The sequence below is a fragment of the Artibeus jamaicensis genome, unplaced genomic scaffold, assembly GCF_021234435.1.
Source record: "Artibeus jamaicensis isolate MK-2021 breed Jamaican fruit bat unplaced genomic scaffold, CSHL_Jam_final contig_548, whole genome shotgun sequence".
NCBI lineage: Eukaryota > Metazoa > Chordata > Mammalia > Chiroptera > Phyllostomidae > Artibeus > Artibeus jamaicensis.
This window is the reverse complement of record NW_026521883.1, coordinates 23,159,000-23,175,410: the sequence shown is the minus strand read 5'-3', so window position 1 is coordinate 23,175,410 and position 16,411 is coordinate 23,159,000. Positions and strand designations below refer to the sequence as shown.

General features: G+C 45.3%; 1 pseudogene; it reads right to left on the bottom strand.

Annotated features, from left to right (window-relative positions):
• Positions 1-12,522: 12,522 nt before the first annotated feature.
• LOC119057621 (40S ribosomal protein S8-like) lies at positions 12,523-15,647 on the bottom strand (annotated as a pseudogene).
• Between the last annotated feature and the right edge of the window lie 764 nt (positions 15,648-16,411).

Here is a 16,411-nt window from a genome sequence, read left to right as displayed (position 1 = left end):
CACTGTGTCATCTAATGGGAACTAGTCCCATGCTAGTTCATGGTATCGGGGTCTCTCTTCATTCTTATCATGGCGTAGTGTAGAGAGGCAAGGAAGAGTTTGCAGGAATTCTTTCGTGAGAGCAACACTGATGGGACACCTACTTGCCCCTTTAAAAGGCTCCCACCACTACTGCTGCACAGGTAGCAGGGCAACGCCACCAGTCACGGAGCCTGACTGGCACCCTGTGCCCTGTGGTCCACCACAGGGAGTCTGTGTGAGCCTGGCCCCCACTGCACGCCGGCGAGCACGGTGGGAGGGTCTCCCTCTCGCTGACTTGCAGGAAGTCCATTTGTAACTCAGAATTTAAAGGAATGGACCAAGAGACAAGGGAAATACATCTTCATCGTTTCTTTCTGGGTTTCTTGAGCATTGATATCTCTCCTATTTACATTCTGTATTTCTGTTACATTGGTGTTTGTTATGTATTATGGCCATTAGACCAGTTTTCCTGGGTTCTTTGCTTCTTTTCCTCCTTAAAAAGTACATCTTTCTCTTCTCCGCTGAGAGGTAGACTTAACCTATTTTCAATTATGGACATTTTTTGATAATAATGCCACAGCCTGAGCTGAATTTTACTTTTCAGGAGATTTCCAGACCCCTAAAACTGAATCTTCAAGATAAATACTGTGGAGTCATTTAAGAGAAGGAGCTTTTCATGAGGAAGATGCCGTAAAGGCACAAATTATTAACCAGGAGAGACCACCTGTTACCTGGGTCCGGAAATCCCACTGGTTAGGCGTTTAGGTCACTCTGGGGTGTGGCACTTTTGAAGCTGGTGGCCCCCTTGAGGTGCTGGCGCAGGCTGAGAAGAAAGGGCACGTCCCGTGCAAAGCAGGCACCTGATGGCTGAGGTGCTGGCCAGGTGCCCCAGGACTGACCTTCCTGTCCTCTGAGCGAGGCCAACTTTCTCCCCCCCCTGCCCAGCTCATCTCCATCTTCCTTGTCAGAGGAGTGGGCAAAGAAAAAAAGCATCCTTTAAATGGCCCATGCCCAGGTCTGGGAGCTGGGTTCTAATCCTGACTCCATCACTCACAAAGCAACTTCGTGGCAGTGTATGTCGCTCGTCTTCAGTTTTCTCATCTCTGCAAAGGGGCGGGTCGACCTCCGTATCTGACGGTTTTATGTTACCTGTCAACTCTACGGTTCTATTCCCTATTTTATGAATGCTACGCTTAAATATCACCCTTTCGATAGCTTAGTTTGTAGGCTTTTTAGGGGTGTGTGAGGTCTGTGCCTGTGAGATGTGAAATACATGTGAAATTAGCAATAGAATAAGGCATGATAAACAGTGCACTGGAAGCCACTTAGCTTGGGTCTCTATTTGGTGTTCACCTCTTTTGCACATATAACACGGGAAACAAATCTCTGCCAATGTTGCGTTCTTTATCAAAGAGATGTGATACCATAAACAGGAAGGATTGGATCTGTAATAAAATCACACTTTAATTCACATGGGAATCAGGGTGAGGGGATGGGAGTGATCAAATCCTGGACCTAAATCAAGTGGAATTTACACACCAAGGAAAACAAACTGCTTTTAGATACTGTCCCATAATATGACTCTTTTTAAAGTTAGGTATTGATTACTGGTGGGTAAATCTCTTTGTAACATACAGTTCGGTTCATCTCAGCCTGTTATGCTGGGTTTAAGTGAAGGAAAGTGTGAAACTATGACATTTGTTCTTGGGTACCGTTACTGGTAGCTTCTTCATTTGGGAGAGGAGGACCTGCCTGCTGCCACTGTAGAGACGGACTTGACTCCAGTTAGAGGGGCTGTAAGAAGAAAGATTTGCCAACGAGGCCTGTCTAGTGGAACCTTCCGTGCTGGTGGAAATGTTCCCTACCTCTGTGGCTCAGTGTGGCAGCCACTAGCACCCGTGGCTTCTGAGCACTTGGCATGTAGACAGTGCCACAAGCCGCCACATGCTGGACAGCGCTGCTCTAGAAAGCCACCGCTCCTGCCACCACTGACGGAGGTCAGGCTGCTGCTCTGGATGCAGCAATCCCACGGGGACGTGCCTCTGATGAGAGCATGAGACGCGCTTCGTACGTTTTGTTTATCTACCCGTTTGCTTCATGGACAGCTGGTCTCACAATCGACCACCAGTCAATCACAGATCTAGTCTGAGGTTTTGTTTTCTTTTCCTATTTAGACACTGTGAGGAGCACATCCACTGGTACTCGGGAGAGGGTCAGTACTTGGGTTGCGTGGACAGGCTTCTCTAAGGGTGTTTTATTTTGAGATTCTGAAGCCTATTCAGTTAATCTCCAACATGCTTTCTATTGGAAAGGGACAAGATACATCGTTCCCATTTTCAAGGTACAGAAACGAAGTCCATGGGGGCTGTGACAACTAGAAAAAATACAGATGACAGCCGACTCAAAATGAAGGCTAATTCACCAATTCGCACACTCATGTCCTGTGTACACACCAACACACTCCGTGAAAGGGCTGAACGAGAGAGAACAGCAGTGTTCGGTCAGAAAGGGTGGCCTCTCTCCAGCGCTTCGTGTATAATGAGGAGAAGCAAAAACAGTCGAATAATTACAGTATCCAGTGATATGTGCCAAACACCCAGCGAAAAATAAAACATCGAGTGAATCAGTCACATGCTGAGCCATCATGGTGAACATGCCAAATCGATTATTTGAAAAATCCGTGGACTGAGTTGCAGAGTAGGTTGAAAGCAGCCGACGAGACTGGACTGTGAGATGTTAAAGAAGCTGACCTGATGCGTCCTCCTCGCACCCACCGAGGTCCCTGGTCGTCCTGCCAAACCTGCATCTGGGAACGGTCAGGGGAGAATGCACTTTATTCATATTGAGTTAGGCTTGCACACTGGGAGTTTATAAATACAGTTGTAGTTTTTCCACAGTCCCCCGTGGTTGGGGGAGCTACAGGAGACAGACTTCATCTTAGAGGAGAATGTTTTCTGGTGGCTCGATCCGCCTAGTCTTTTGCGAGGTGCAGAGTAAGCACCCAGAAAAAGTCTGCTGAAGGAGCCAATTTGATGACTGTCCCTCAGAGTTTTATGCTAAGTCAGGTGGCTGGGCCTGGCTGGATATTTGCGATTGTTACTGCTAATAAGCCTACTAGAAACATACCGGCTCCTCCCCCTGTCTTAAGCATTTACAAATCAGGTCCCCAGATAAGAGGATTAGAGAATTCTTTAAACATTCTGAAAGGGGCATCCCATGGGTTTGGGGATAGCTTTAGAAAGTGTAAAAAGGAAATGGAATATTTCTTTAGGGTACTTCTGTGAATTTGAAAACCAGGTGTTCGTGAGCATTTGGGATCTGAGTTAGACTCCACGGTTCTATGACATCGCAGGCTGAGTGACAGAACCATTCACTAGTCCAAGCACTTTGGGTGTTTGCTGGTCAGTATGTAACAGTGGCAACTCATAATGTTAAAGTCGAAACCAGATTAAACCTGACCTGATGGCCTCCTCAGACTATCTAAGTTAAGGCCGCCCCCTGAATAAGTCCATCTGAATTTCAGGACTAACTTTGCTATTATTTCCAACCCACCTCCAGAGAGGTGGAAACCGCTAAACTCTTAATGTCTGCTTAATTTACATAAATATCAAAAACTTATTTAATGAAAATAGTAAAATACTAAAGAAAGTGATAGAATTCAAATTACTTTAAATGTAAATAAATATACCCATAGGAGAAAAGAGGGTCTAGAAAGAAGCACAAAAATAGCTGCTTATAGTCATTAAAACGAACACTTTGAAAGTTTCTAAGTTTGATTATAAATTTGTTAAAAAAAATTCTGACTTGACTTCGTTATTTGGTCTCAAGAAAAGGTGAACTCGGCTCGCTACTGAGAACAAACTCCCTGAAGGTCTGCTTTCACTGAGAGGGAGATGTCACTGACTGTGGCTGACCTGGGGCCCCCAGGTCTCTGGAGGGTGTACACAGTGTGTCTCTGCGTTGTTTGTTTGTGTCACTGGAGATGCTGGGACTCAATGGATGAAATATGGACATTTTAGAAATACCAAACACAGAAAAGAGATTTCTGAAGAACAGAACAGAGACCCTGGTGGAGCAGCCGGGACAGCAGGCGGCAGCCGAGGGGGTGTGGAGTAGGCGGCGGAGGGTCCAGAGCCGGAGCTCAGAATGAGAAGCTGAACCCGTCCGCTCTGTCCTGTCCTGTCTCAAAGGGCAGAGACAGAGAAACTCACCGCCCTAATTTCTCCTTTGTCTGCTCTTCCAGAATAACAGAAAGCAAGGAGGTGAGTGAGTAGGGAGCAGGCAGGTCTGAGGACAATGAGATTGTCATGGTAATGACAACTTGTGAAAGTACGAAATAATTAGTGGAGCAAAATCCTCTCCTGTGCCGCAGCCTGCCAGCTCCGGCTGTCAGGGACAGCCCCTTTCTCACATTCCCCTGGCTTCCTCACCTCTCCCTGTTGTAGACGATCGGCGGGTAAATACACACTCTTGGAGTCTGGAACCGAATTGATCAAAATTTTAATGGCCAAAGATTTTTCCTGCGTAGGGGCGAACTTCCCCAACTGTGATCGGAGTCACGTAGCTACTCAGAGCTACAAAATGGAAGTCGCGCCTGGCTTACAGATTACTGGGTATTTATATTTTCTAGCAAGCAAGCAAAGGCATACAGAAGCAGAGGTGGCGGTTAGCTATTGGCTTATTTAAAAACGGCGAGGGTCCCTGATTGGTGGGTGCTGCTGCTGGCGGGCCCTTTCTGGCGGGCCGGGTTAGTTACCTTATTTGGCTAGAATTTTAAACCCAATTGTTCCCGGATGTTTGTTCATTACCCTGTTCCAGGAACTGCAGATTTAGGGTTGGGTAATGCCCTAGCTGTAATTTTCCTAGCTGGGTATAACATCCCCACTTTAAAAAGTGAATTTTCTAAAAAAACAATTTAGGTAAATTTTTACAATTTAAGTTCTCCCTTTGAAGAAGTGATTTTGCCCCCTCTCTCTATTATAGCTGTGTACCACCTTGAAGAGTTTAAAAGCTTCTTTTATTCTTTGTTTAAAATGATATTTTATTGATTATGCTATTACAGCTGTCCTGATTTTTCCTCTTTGCCCCCCTCCACCCAGCACCCCCTACTCCCTCAGGCAGTCCCCACGCCATTGCTCAAGTCCCTGGGTCATGCATATAAGTTCTTTGGCTACTCCGTTTCCTGTACTTTACTTTACATCCTCATGGCTGTTCTGTTACTACCTATTTGTGCTTCTTAATACCCTCACCTCTTCACCCATTCACCGTACCCTGCTCCTATCTAGAAACCATCAAAACACTTTCTGTATCCAGGATTCTGTCTCTGCTTTTCTTGTTTTTCAGATTCAATTGTTAATAGATTTGTATTTTTTGCCATTTTATTGTTCATAGTTTTGATCTTCTTTTTATTACGTCCCTGTAACATTTCATATAATAATGGTTTGGTGATGATGAATTCCTTCGGTTTTTTCTTGTCTGGGAAGCTCTTTATCTGCGTTTCTATTCTAAATGAGACCTTTGCTGGGTAGAGCAATCTTAGCTGTAGGTCCCTACTTTTCATGATTCAGTATTTCTTGCTTATCCCTCCTAGCCTGCAAAGTTTCTTTTGAGAAATCAGCTGACAGTCTTATGGGAATTCCCCTGTAAGTAACTAACTTGTTTTCTCCTGCTGCTTGCTTGTAAGATTCTTTCTTTAAACTTTGGCATTTTAATTACCATGTGTCTTGGAGTGGGCCTCTTTGCATTCATCTTGTTTGGAACTCTCTGTGCTTCCTGGACTTGCATGTCTATTTTCTTCACCAAATTAGGGATGTTTTCTTTCATTGTTTTTTCAAAGAGATTTCTAATTTCTTGTTCTTCCCTGCTTGTGGTACCCTTATGATGAGAATGTTGGACCTCTTGAAGTTGTCCCAGAGGCTGCTTATACTATCCTCATTTGTTCGGATTCTCTTTCTTTCCTGTTGTTCCAACTGGTTTTTGTTGTTGTTGTTGTTATGTTCCAAATCATTGGTTTGATTCTCAGCTTCATCCACTCTATTGTTGTTTCCCTGTAAATTGTTCTTTATTTCAATTAGTGTATCCTTTGTTTCTCACTGGATCTTTTTAATGCTGTTGAGGTCCTAAGTTCCTTGAGCATCCTTATAACCAGTGTTTTGAACTCTACATATGATAGATTGCTCATCTCCATTTCATTTAGTTCTTTTTCTGGAGTTTTGATCTTTTAAGTTTTTTCATTTGGGCCACATTTCTTTTTCTCCTTGTTTTGGCAGCCTCACTGTGTTTGTTTCTATGTATTAGGTAGAGCTTCTTTGACTCTGTCTTGTTAGGATGTTCTAACATAGTAGGTGTCCTTTAGGGTCCAGTGGCACAGCCTCCCCTATCCCCCAAGCTGGGTATTCAATGTGTGCTCTCTGTGCGGACCGAGTATCCTCCTCTTGTAATTGAGACTTTGTTGCTGTTGGCAGAGCAATGAAAGGGATTTACTCAGGCTGGTCAGCTGCAAGGACTTGCTGTGACCAACCTCTATCCTCTGTGGAGGATCAGCTATGCAGGGGCAGGGTGGTGGTACTCCAGCATGAGCTGTAGCTGTTCACTGGGTGCACTGGCCATAGGATTTCCCAGGTGGTGCAGGCCAAGGGCACCCTGCCTGAGTTATAAACCAATCTGAGATGGTTGATACTTGTGCTGGGCTTGGAGATTCTTAGGCAAAGCCAAGCTGTGAATCTAGGTTGGCTGCTGCTAGTGCTGGGCCTGGGGTTCAGTGAAGACAGCTGTTGCTTGTTTGATAGGATTTAGGAAGTATGAGCCAAGACCAGCCATTCGTTTGGAAAATCAGCTTGGGTGGGCCCATAAGTAGAGTGATGCAGGCTCTGGGGATCTTTGAGGCAGGTCAAACAGTGTTAACCAGGATGATGGAGTCTCAGTCATGGCACCAGCTTGCCAGCTCTGTGGGGGGAGGGTTTAGTAAAGGGACAATGACCTCTCCCCACCTTGATGCCAGACACTTCAGTTTCTCCCTGTGTGCCACTGGTAACCTTTCAAGCTGCCATCCCAGCCCTGGAGCTCAGAGGGAGTGAATGTGAGTAGGTGAGTCCATGTGTGGGTTCTTTAAGAGGAACTGCTTGAGGCTCCATTAGTTTCTTCCACTGACTCAACCCCCGACTGGTTTTTGCAGACAGAAGTTGTGGGGACTTATCTTCCTGGCACTGAAACCCTGGGCTGGGAACCTGGTATTGGGCTGGGACTCCTTGCTCCTGAGAGATCCCGCCCCAAATTTTATCCACCACACATGGGTGTGGGACCAGCCCTTCTGCATCTGCACCCCTCCTACCAGTCTGGATGGATGTGGTTTCTCTAATTCTGTAGTTGTCAGACTTCCATTCAACTTGATTTCTGACAGTTTGAGTGACAGTTGTTCTGTATTATAGTTGTAATTTTGATGTGGTTGTGTGAAGAGGTGAGCCATGTCTGCTAACACCACCAACTTGGCTGGAAGTCCCCCAAAGACTTTGTTTTAGACCATCTTAACCAACGGCAAGCCAGAATGGCATTCAACTTGCGTGCTGGCATTTAGGGGCCTAGCTACATGTCATTGTATTTTTTTCCATTGGTATTTCCACTGTTCTAACCTCATCAAGTGTCAATAGCCAAGGCATTTCTATAGAAAGATCTTGTTCTTAGAAAATAAGCTTACGATGCAAATGGGAGACAATTACCCTGATTGTATCTGGATTTGTGTCCCTTGGTTTTAGATTAGTCACCCACCACCAGGGAATGAAGAGATATCTGGAGGAAGACTGCTTTTCTCTTCTTTACAGATATCACCACAGTGAATAACTTTACAGAGGCTAAAAATGCCAAGTGCAGTAAGTCTTCACTGAACATTGTCAATAAATTTGTTCTTAGAACTGCAGAGAAAGGACTTATAACAAAACCGATTTTACCATAGGCTAATTGATATAAACAAGAGTTCATTTTCTATAGCCTCTAATCAACGTTATAATGGAACAACGCTGAACGAAGTGGCCTTAAAATCCTGCTGCCCGTCTTTTCCCGTCTCCCTTACAGTGAGAACATGGAGACAACCCACCTCTGGCCGGTGGAAGCTGAGACACAGTCTGGGAAGGTGTTGGGGAAGGTTCCATCCCCAGCAGAAAGGGAGTGCACGAGGAGAAGCTCTCTTCCTGTGGGTGGCGGGGAGTGACGCCTGGGGCACACCACATAAGGGCATCGGCCGCCTCGGGACCACGAAGGTGGCACGGGAGGAAGGCCCACCTGCTGAAGGTACAAGAGCACAGAGATGGGGAGCCCTCAAATCCTTGATGACCACGTGGAGTTGCTCATCTCACCAAGTGGAAGCCCTTCATATCTTCTATTACAGGAGAGATTAATGTTCTTATCGTCCCATTGCTGATCAGATATAGTTTCTTCCGCCGAAAGCGTCCTACCTGATAGTCACTGACATGCTCCATCCAGGTGGTCATCTCGCAGTGGAGGGATGACAGGGTAGAAATCTTCTCACTCTTCTATCTGCTCTTATATGATTTGTTCTATATTAGTGGCTTTCAATTCTGGCTGCATATTAGAATCACCTGGGGAGCTTTTAAAACATACCAATGCCTGGGCTCCATCCCAGAACAATTAAATCAATTAAATCAGTATCTCTAGGGTGGACCTAGGCATTGGTATTTTTAAAGTGCTGTGTACAAGGTTCTGATCCACAGCCAGAATCGAAATGCCCTGCTCTCTCTTTTGCCTTTCCTATGTGTCATTCGACTTTTAGTGTATGTATCCGTCATCTAAGACTGAAAAAACAACTTGTGTTAGTTTTCTGTTGTTGCATAACAGATTAGCACGAACGTAGAGATTTATCAGCACACAGTTCTCTAGGTCAGAGATGAGAGCAGGCTGGACTGGGTTCTCTGCTCAGAGTTTCACAAGCTGGACTCAAGGTCTGGGTTGAACTACATTCTTACCTGGAAGTTCCGGGAAGGAATCTGCTTCCAACACTTTCAGGCCGTTGGTGCAATTCAGTGTTGGTTGTATGGTGGAGGTCCCAGCTCCTTTGCTGGCTGTCAGCTGGAGCCCCTCAGCTTCCAGAGGCTTCCAGTGTTCCTTGCCATGTGGCCCTCTGTATCTTTAAGCCAACAAGGGTGTAACACATCCTTCTCATTCTTTGAATCTCTATGACATTCCCTTCTGCTACCAGCCAAAGAAAACTTGCTGCTTTTATAGCACCCACTTCAGCATTTTAAATGATCACATCAGGTCCACAGCACAAGGCAACTTGGGGCTTTCAATGTATTTGAAAAATCCCCTCACAGCAGTGCCTATATTAGTATTTGACTGATAAGTAGGAAATGGGAACCTTGGGGGTCAGAGGATGTCTTCAGAATTGTGTCTACTACTCTATCTCCAAAAGTAATGGCTAACAACAATAACCATTGATTGTTTCATGATTCTATAGGTTGCCATTCCAAGCAGGGCTCAGCTGGGCAGCTCACCTCTGCTGCACATGGTGTTGTCTTTGATGCCAGTCAGTTGGTGGAGCTGGTTGTGAGACTGGCTCATTCTTGACGGTCTCACATAATCTTGGGCGTCAGCTAGGATGTCTGGGATAGCTGGGCCTCTTGTGACATGATCTCTCTCTCTCTCCCCTCCCCAATTTCTCTTTCTCTCTACGTGATCTCTCAGCCTCCAAGAGGCTACCCTAGGCTCGCTTCAAGATGCAGAGTTCCAAAAGAAAGAGAAAGCTCCAAGACTTCTAAGCAGAGGCTTGGAAATCGCGCAAAATCACACCAAATCACACTGCCACTCTCTTTTGGTTAGAGCAAGTCTTAAGGCCAGTCCAGATTCAGGGAGCAGATTCCACCGCTCGATGAAAGGAGCTGTAAAAAAATTACAGTTATATTTAATATGTCACAGCAAGTAACCGATATTTATGATGATATGTTAACAAAGAGGTGTTTGGATGGTTTTAGAGGTGCAAAAGCATGCATAGCTGGACCTGAGTTATCCTCAGCAGTAGCCCAACACATTTCAGTGGCTCTGACAGAGAAGATCCCAGAAGGCTGACCAGCACTGTGGTTAAGGAGTGACCATCAGATGCCCACTACCCAGATGGCAGAAACAAACAGAGCAATCTGCTTCTAGAAGTCCGACCTTTCAAATCCCATGGTGCCTACAAGATCAGGCAACTGGAGGCCCAGCACTCTAAAGGTACATAGGAATAAAAGAATTCTCTTTCCCACAGGACTGATAATAGGCGAGGTCATTTCTCTTTCTTAGTTTGAAGATAGTCTTGCTTGCCATTAAGGATCTAGGTGTTCCTTGTGACTTTATACTTTACTTAAACGATAAGTAACTGAACAGGATTCGCTCACACTAGTTTCATGAGGACACATTCTATTAAAAAACTATACAAACCCTCAGACTGAGAGGTGGCTAGAGTGTTTTTATTTCCATTAATAGACTATAGAGTTAAGACAGCCATATCTATGTTTGGACCAAAAGGCTCTCTGTTCATTGAAGTTTTTTATTGTCACTTTTTGAAAGCAACAGAAGCTTAGATGTACCATACATCAAACTCAGTCCCAGACCAACTGATCTACATAGCCATCAGAATGATCTTGCTAAAACAGCCTTGGTGGTGAAAGTATTTCTGGTTCCTTATAAAGCTTCAGTCATTCCGTATAGCAAAAAGAATGAGTAAGAAAGTCCAACTTCTTTAGTTTTGTATAGAAAGCCCTTCCCAGCAAACAAGGCTTCAATGACATGTTCTCATTATTTTCTATCATTTCCCTAAGTCATGCTTAGGAGCCTGGGTTGTTCCTTCAGTAGTTATTCATTCATTCAGACAAGTATCAAGGGCCTCTTATGGACCACACATACAGTGGTGGGCAAAGTAGGTTTTGGTTCTCAGAAAGTGGGAAGAGAAGCGAAAGAATTGAGTTAAAGGGATAAACTAAATAACCTTTGCTCTGAGGTCTTTGTGTGTCTTTTTCCCATCCTGTGATCCCTGGAATAGAACTGAATTAGAGGCTGGAAAATGTGGGCAAGGGGGAAATTCCCCTTAGCTCCTCCGGTTCTCATGGCGAGCCAAATAATAAATCAATAGGAGGCGGACTGACCAGAGAAAATCAAGTGTAATATCCTATGTACGGGACCCCACACAGGTGTGAGAGTCACGGCCACTGCATACGTGAAAGTTTAGAGACAGAAAGGGGAATTGAGTATATAAGACACCCTGTGCTAGGGAGGAGGTAAGGGGCCTTGGTGGCTTCAAAGGCCATTGCAGGATGGTAAGATGATGAGAAGTTTTCCGTGCTCTGTAGCTAGGTAAGAAGAAGATCTCTGAGGATCTCTTATTATGAGCAGGACCTATAATTCAAGTTCTTCTGGGAAGACATGTTTCTCTCGAGCCTGAGGCTCAAACTGCCTTTAGCTCACTCAGCCCTTGAGTCATACCTTGGCTCGTTCTGAACCCCCACAGTTACCTAGCTCAGCGTTTTTCTGAAACTCCACACAACTCCACTTTACTCCTAGTTGCCCTTCCCCCCAAATCCTCCTCTCATAAAAGAGGACAACTGGAAGAGAAAAATGAGAAAGTCAATGAAAGAGGGAAGAAGTATAGGTTGAAAGAAAAAAAATATCCAGAAAGTGAAGAAAGAACAGAAATCATAAAATCTAAACCCTTTTCATGTGCCAGAGTCTCCAGTTGAATTAAATCATCTATTTTCTGCACAGGTAGGGTTTTCCTACCATATTCACTACTACATGTGTGAGTCCCATTTCTCCTTTAGGGGGTGGGCCAAACACAGCCCCCTCTTTTATGGTACATCCTCAGATCTGTTGGCTGGAAGTAATCTGGCCCCTGAGAACTCCTTAACCTTTCTCAGAGCTCCTTTTGGGGCCCTTATTCTTTAGCTAGGCTGCAATCGAACTGCATGCTACACGTCATTTTCCGGTCTTCACTGTAAGCCTATTTGTTGGTGGCAGACACCGTGCACATCTCTGCCATCCCCCATATGCCTTACCTAACTCTGCACATAACGACCTTCAGACACTCAGGGGATACCTCAGTGTCACTGCCTGCTCCACCTGGCTCTCTGCCTCTAGGTGCTGGGAACCACGCCCTGTTTTCTCTCCTGCGTCTGTGGGGGTCCAGAAGGAGTTACCTGAAAGCATGCTTCTGAGGGATACAGGTTGCTTTGAGCTAAAGGCAAGTTTAGTCTCAAGCTCAAGAGTAACATTCGACTGACCCACCTCCACCTTAACTACCAAAAGGAATTTGAATTAGAGGTTTTTCCTAAACTATCTTCAGAGATATTTTTTTTTGACCTATCTATAGGGCAGGGCAAAGCTCTTTTTATTAAAGTTCAGCTCTCCTCCTCATCCGACTGTATAACAGTGACCTTTCCCCCCTCCCTTTCTGGGCCTGGGCTTTCCTAGGACAGAGCTCCAGCCCCTGGTCCTCCAGCCAGGGCCACCTGTCTGGCCGGGTCAGTCTGGTCCTGGAGCAAGGCACGCAAGAAGCTAGCCCTGCTGGAACTGCTCCTTGAGAAGACGACTGATTTTTGGCACTTTTTCCCCTTTCATAATGTCTCTTCTGAATTTTCTATGTCTGTTATTTGTTTAAAATCTCATCCTCCTCAGGGGTCTGCTTGGCGCCCTTCTTGTGGCCCAGGGGCAGTGCCTAGTGGGACTCGAACCATGGTCGGTAAGGGGTGCTGTCGATGAGCACCAACCGACTGAGCACCTCGCAGTTCTCTGCTTGGGTTTCGCCATGGACCAGTTTGTTGTTGGGTGCGCTGTGGACAACATCAATCATCCTTGTTTTGTGTACACAGCACTCCAAGCCCCGGGAGGAGTTGCCCACATCCGGGCTCAAGGCGCAGCTCCTCGTGTTGTTTCCAAGCACGCGGACCATGGGATACGGCCGGGGCCAAGCCTAGTGTTGGCAGCGTGGTGTCCTGGGTCACGCTTCTGCTCCTTCTGCTGGGGCTTCCTCCTGCACCCAGCCTTGCAGCACTGGTGCCATCGTCCTGATACATGCCCAAGGCTCAGCACTGGCAGGAAAAAGTGCAATGAGCCTTTAAAACTCCCAAAGCACTTACCTCGTCCCTAGCTCCGGATGTCTTATATGCTCATGTTCCCTTTCTAACTCTGAACCCCCTGTGCACGTGGGGTGTCTGATGATTGCGCGCATGTGGGGTTCCAATATATACGTATGTACTGAACTTGGTTATTTTCTCTTGTTCCTCTGTCTCATGCCTATTAGACCAGCCAGAAGAGCCTTCAGTGCAGAGAAAGCTTTTTTCCTCCCACTCAGGTCTAAAGATGAACAGTGCCGTCTGCTCTTACTAGGCCCCAGTCACTGCCCTGTTCTCATTTCCCCACACCCTGCCCACAATTTTATGAATTCTTTCTTTAATAAATGCTACTCAGATTTTCCTGATTGGAGTGTGCTGTCAGTTTCTTGCTCAGACCCTACATGATGCAGCATTTTGTCAATGACAATAACAGCTATTATTTGTTGGACCACTTATATATATTTTCCTCTCCTTCGGTCTTACAGTAAACTAAGTGCTGGGGACTTCCAACCTGATTGCGCCCTCCAAAGATTTAGCAAGGTTCGGCAATCCGCCTTAAAGTTGCACAGTTAGTGAGGTCTCAGTTCAAGTGCTACTTCTCACAGAATCCTTTCCTACTTGAAATAGCCCATTCCTCCTGGGCTGCCCCATCACTGTTTATGCCTTTCGTAACACTTGTCAGATATTCTCTTATTTGTTGCTTTATCTACTTGTCTTACTCAGTGTGTGTTCCACAGAGGCAGGATTTGTTTCCTTTTTGGCTTCACCCTCTAGAACCTACCCAACACTCAGTAAATACATGTTAAATGAATGACAAATTCTCCTTCTTCAGCCCCAAGTGCTTCCCCTCACACTATGGGTCTCCCATAATAGCCTGTGATTGTTTCCTTCCCATTTGCATCAAGATCTTCAAACCCGGAGCTTGGATTGTTAAACTCTATCCATGCCAACTTTTTGGACCAGAAATTAGAAGTCTCAAATTGATCTTGAGGTTTTAAGAGGAAAATGAAGAGCCAAGAAGCAGCAAAAAGAGACAGAGACAGAGAATGGGAAGATAGAAAGGGCAGGCCCGCAGGGCGGGAGCCTCACTCGGAGCTGCCTGCGGCCCCTGGCCTGCGGGTCCGCTGCACCACTATCGGCCTGCGGCCCCCGGCGTGCGGCCCCGCTGCACCACTATCGGCCGCGCTGAAGGCTGGGTCCTCCCATGACCTACAAAACAATGCAAACACTTCACAGCTGTTGACACAACGTACCTTAAATCAACAACGTAAACATAGTCACATTTCAAAAGTAAATAATCCCTCTAGAAGTCCAACACCAAACAACCCACTATCTTGAAAAAATCAAATAAAAACACAGTATGTAGTGTATGTTCTATGAATACTATATAGTTCATTCCCTTGTGGAAAATAATTATTCCCACATACTTGATTAAATGTCCTGCTTATACCTATAGTATACATCTACACAATTCCATATTTAAAATATTTTTAGAAGATGTGCAATTCATATGATCCTTCCATACATATAAGTAGTCATTTTAAAAAAAGTTAATTCTAGACTTAAAAAATTCTTGGCAATTCCTTTTGTCCCACAAATCCACTGTGCATAGGACCAGTCCCTGGCTGCTGGAGTCTAGACGAACCTCACTTGGGGTCTTTTCTGTGTAGGGAAGACAGGACAGGGAAGACAGGAGTTAGTTAAACTCTCGTATCTCCCGGATGCGTTCCCTGCCCTCCACTGTGAATTTCCCATGGACCTCATGGTGAGGAAAGAAGCGCGGGCTCTAGGTCCTTGAGCCAGGGACCCTAGTAAAGTGCTTGGCATGTTAATGGAACTCAAAACAATTAAACTGGCTGGCTAAAGAAACTTGGGCTTTCTTGAGAGGGTAAATAATTTACTCTTTAAAAAAAAATAACTTACTCTATGTTGTTTGTTTTCTATAATAAAAATAAGTTATTTCCCTGTTCAAAGCCTCCATGACGTTCATACTCTAGCAACTAGACAGATAAGACCATTGCTCCTTAAAAACTGCTCCTAAGTGAATGCGAAAGGAGTCATCAAGCCCCTGGAACTGGCACGGACCAGCCTGGATGTCTGGAGGAAAACATCACAATCTGAAATGAGAAGAATGCTGCCCAGAGGACGTGTGACAGGAACAGGCCGAGCAACTCCCTTCCTGGCTCTTCAAACCCGGAGCCCTCACACTGTCACTGCTGAGATGGACTGATAGTTAAAAATAAAAGCCACAGCTGTGTAAGTCACAAGGTGATGCTTCAGCAAACCCAGACAATGTAGATACAAAGTATTGTTTTTATTCTTGTCGGATAGTTTTTTTTTTTTTTAATCTAAACTGCTCACTACTTCCATAGAGACATTGTTCCACCAGAAATCTTTGCAATCACTGAGGTTTCTGTCACCTGACCACATCATCATGTCTGGAGGAGAAAATCCATGCAGCATACGTCCCAAAGCTGGACTGTGGGGTGCGTCCATCACCATGACTATAAGGACACAGCCTGGCGAGGACGACATCCTGCTGAGGCTAACAGCTTTCAGCGTGGCTCTGGGCTGAGCACAGCTGTGCCAGAGCCTCCTTGGCCATCACCCTCCGTCCAAGGGTGGATCCAAATGGAGCAGCATGAGAGCATCTGCACAAGAACTGTGGATTGTCAGGCACCTGCAATTCCCTGAATCAATCTTGCTTTTGTGTTTGGGCCAGTAGAATTTAAGTCTCGTCATGAAGTACAGAAACATGGTGGTATGTTTGGGGCAATTCTCTTCTGCATTCCTTCAAACAAATTCAGCCCTCACCCTGAGATGAATGAGTTTCATGACTCAGTTGTTGACCCAAACGAAAGTTACAAAACAGGTGGAGGGGATATTTCACTGAACATCTTTCTCAAGAGGTTTTATGGTTATTTTTGTTTTGTAACTATTTTGTTGTTTTTAAACAATGTGTCATGTTTTAGGTCAAAGTGCACAGTGCTAGGACTCAGCATCCAGTCCCTTCTTTGCTGTGTGAACTTGTAGCCTCAATGTCCTGGGCAACAAGAGGTTGCATCAGATAAACTGTAACATTATGTCAAGTCTTGCTTTTGCGGTGGGAGCCAGTTGACCTGGGGTTGCACGGCCATCTCTGTCCTTTGTTTGCCTATGAACTGTGTGAACTTGCTCTTCTCCAAAAACTAAACTATCTTCAGTTTAGTCATTGTTAAAGGGGTACAATAAGAGTATATATCCCTAATCTTAGGGAGTTTGTGGAGACTAAATGAGTTTCTACACGTAAAGTGTTCAGG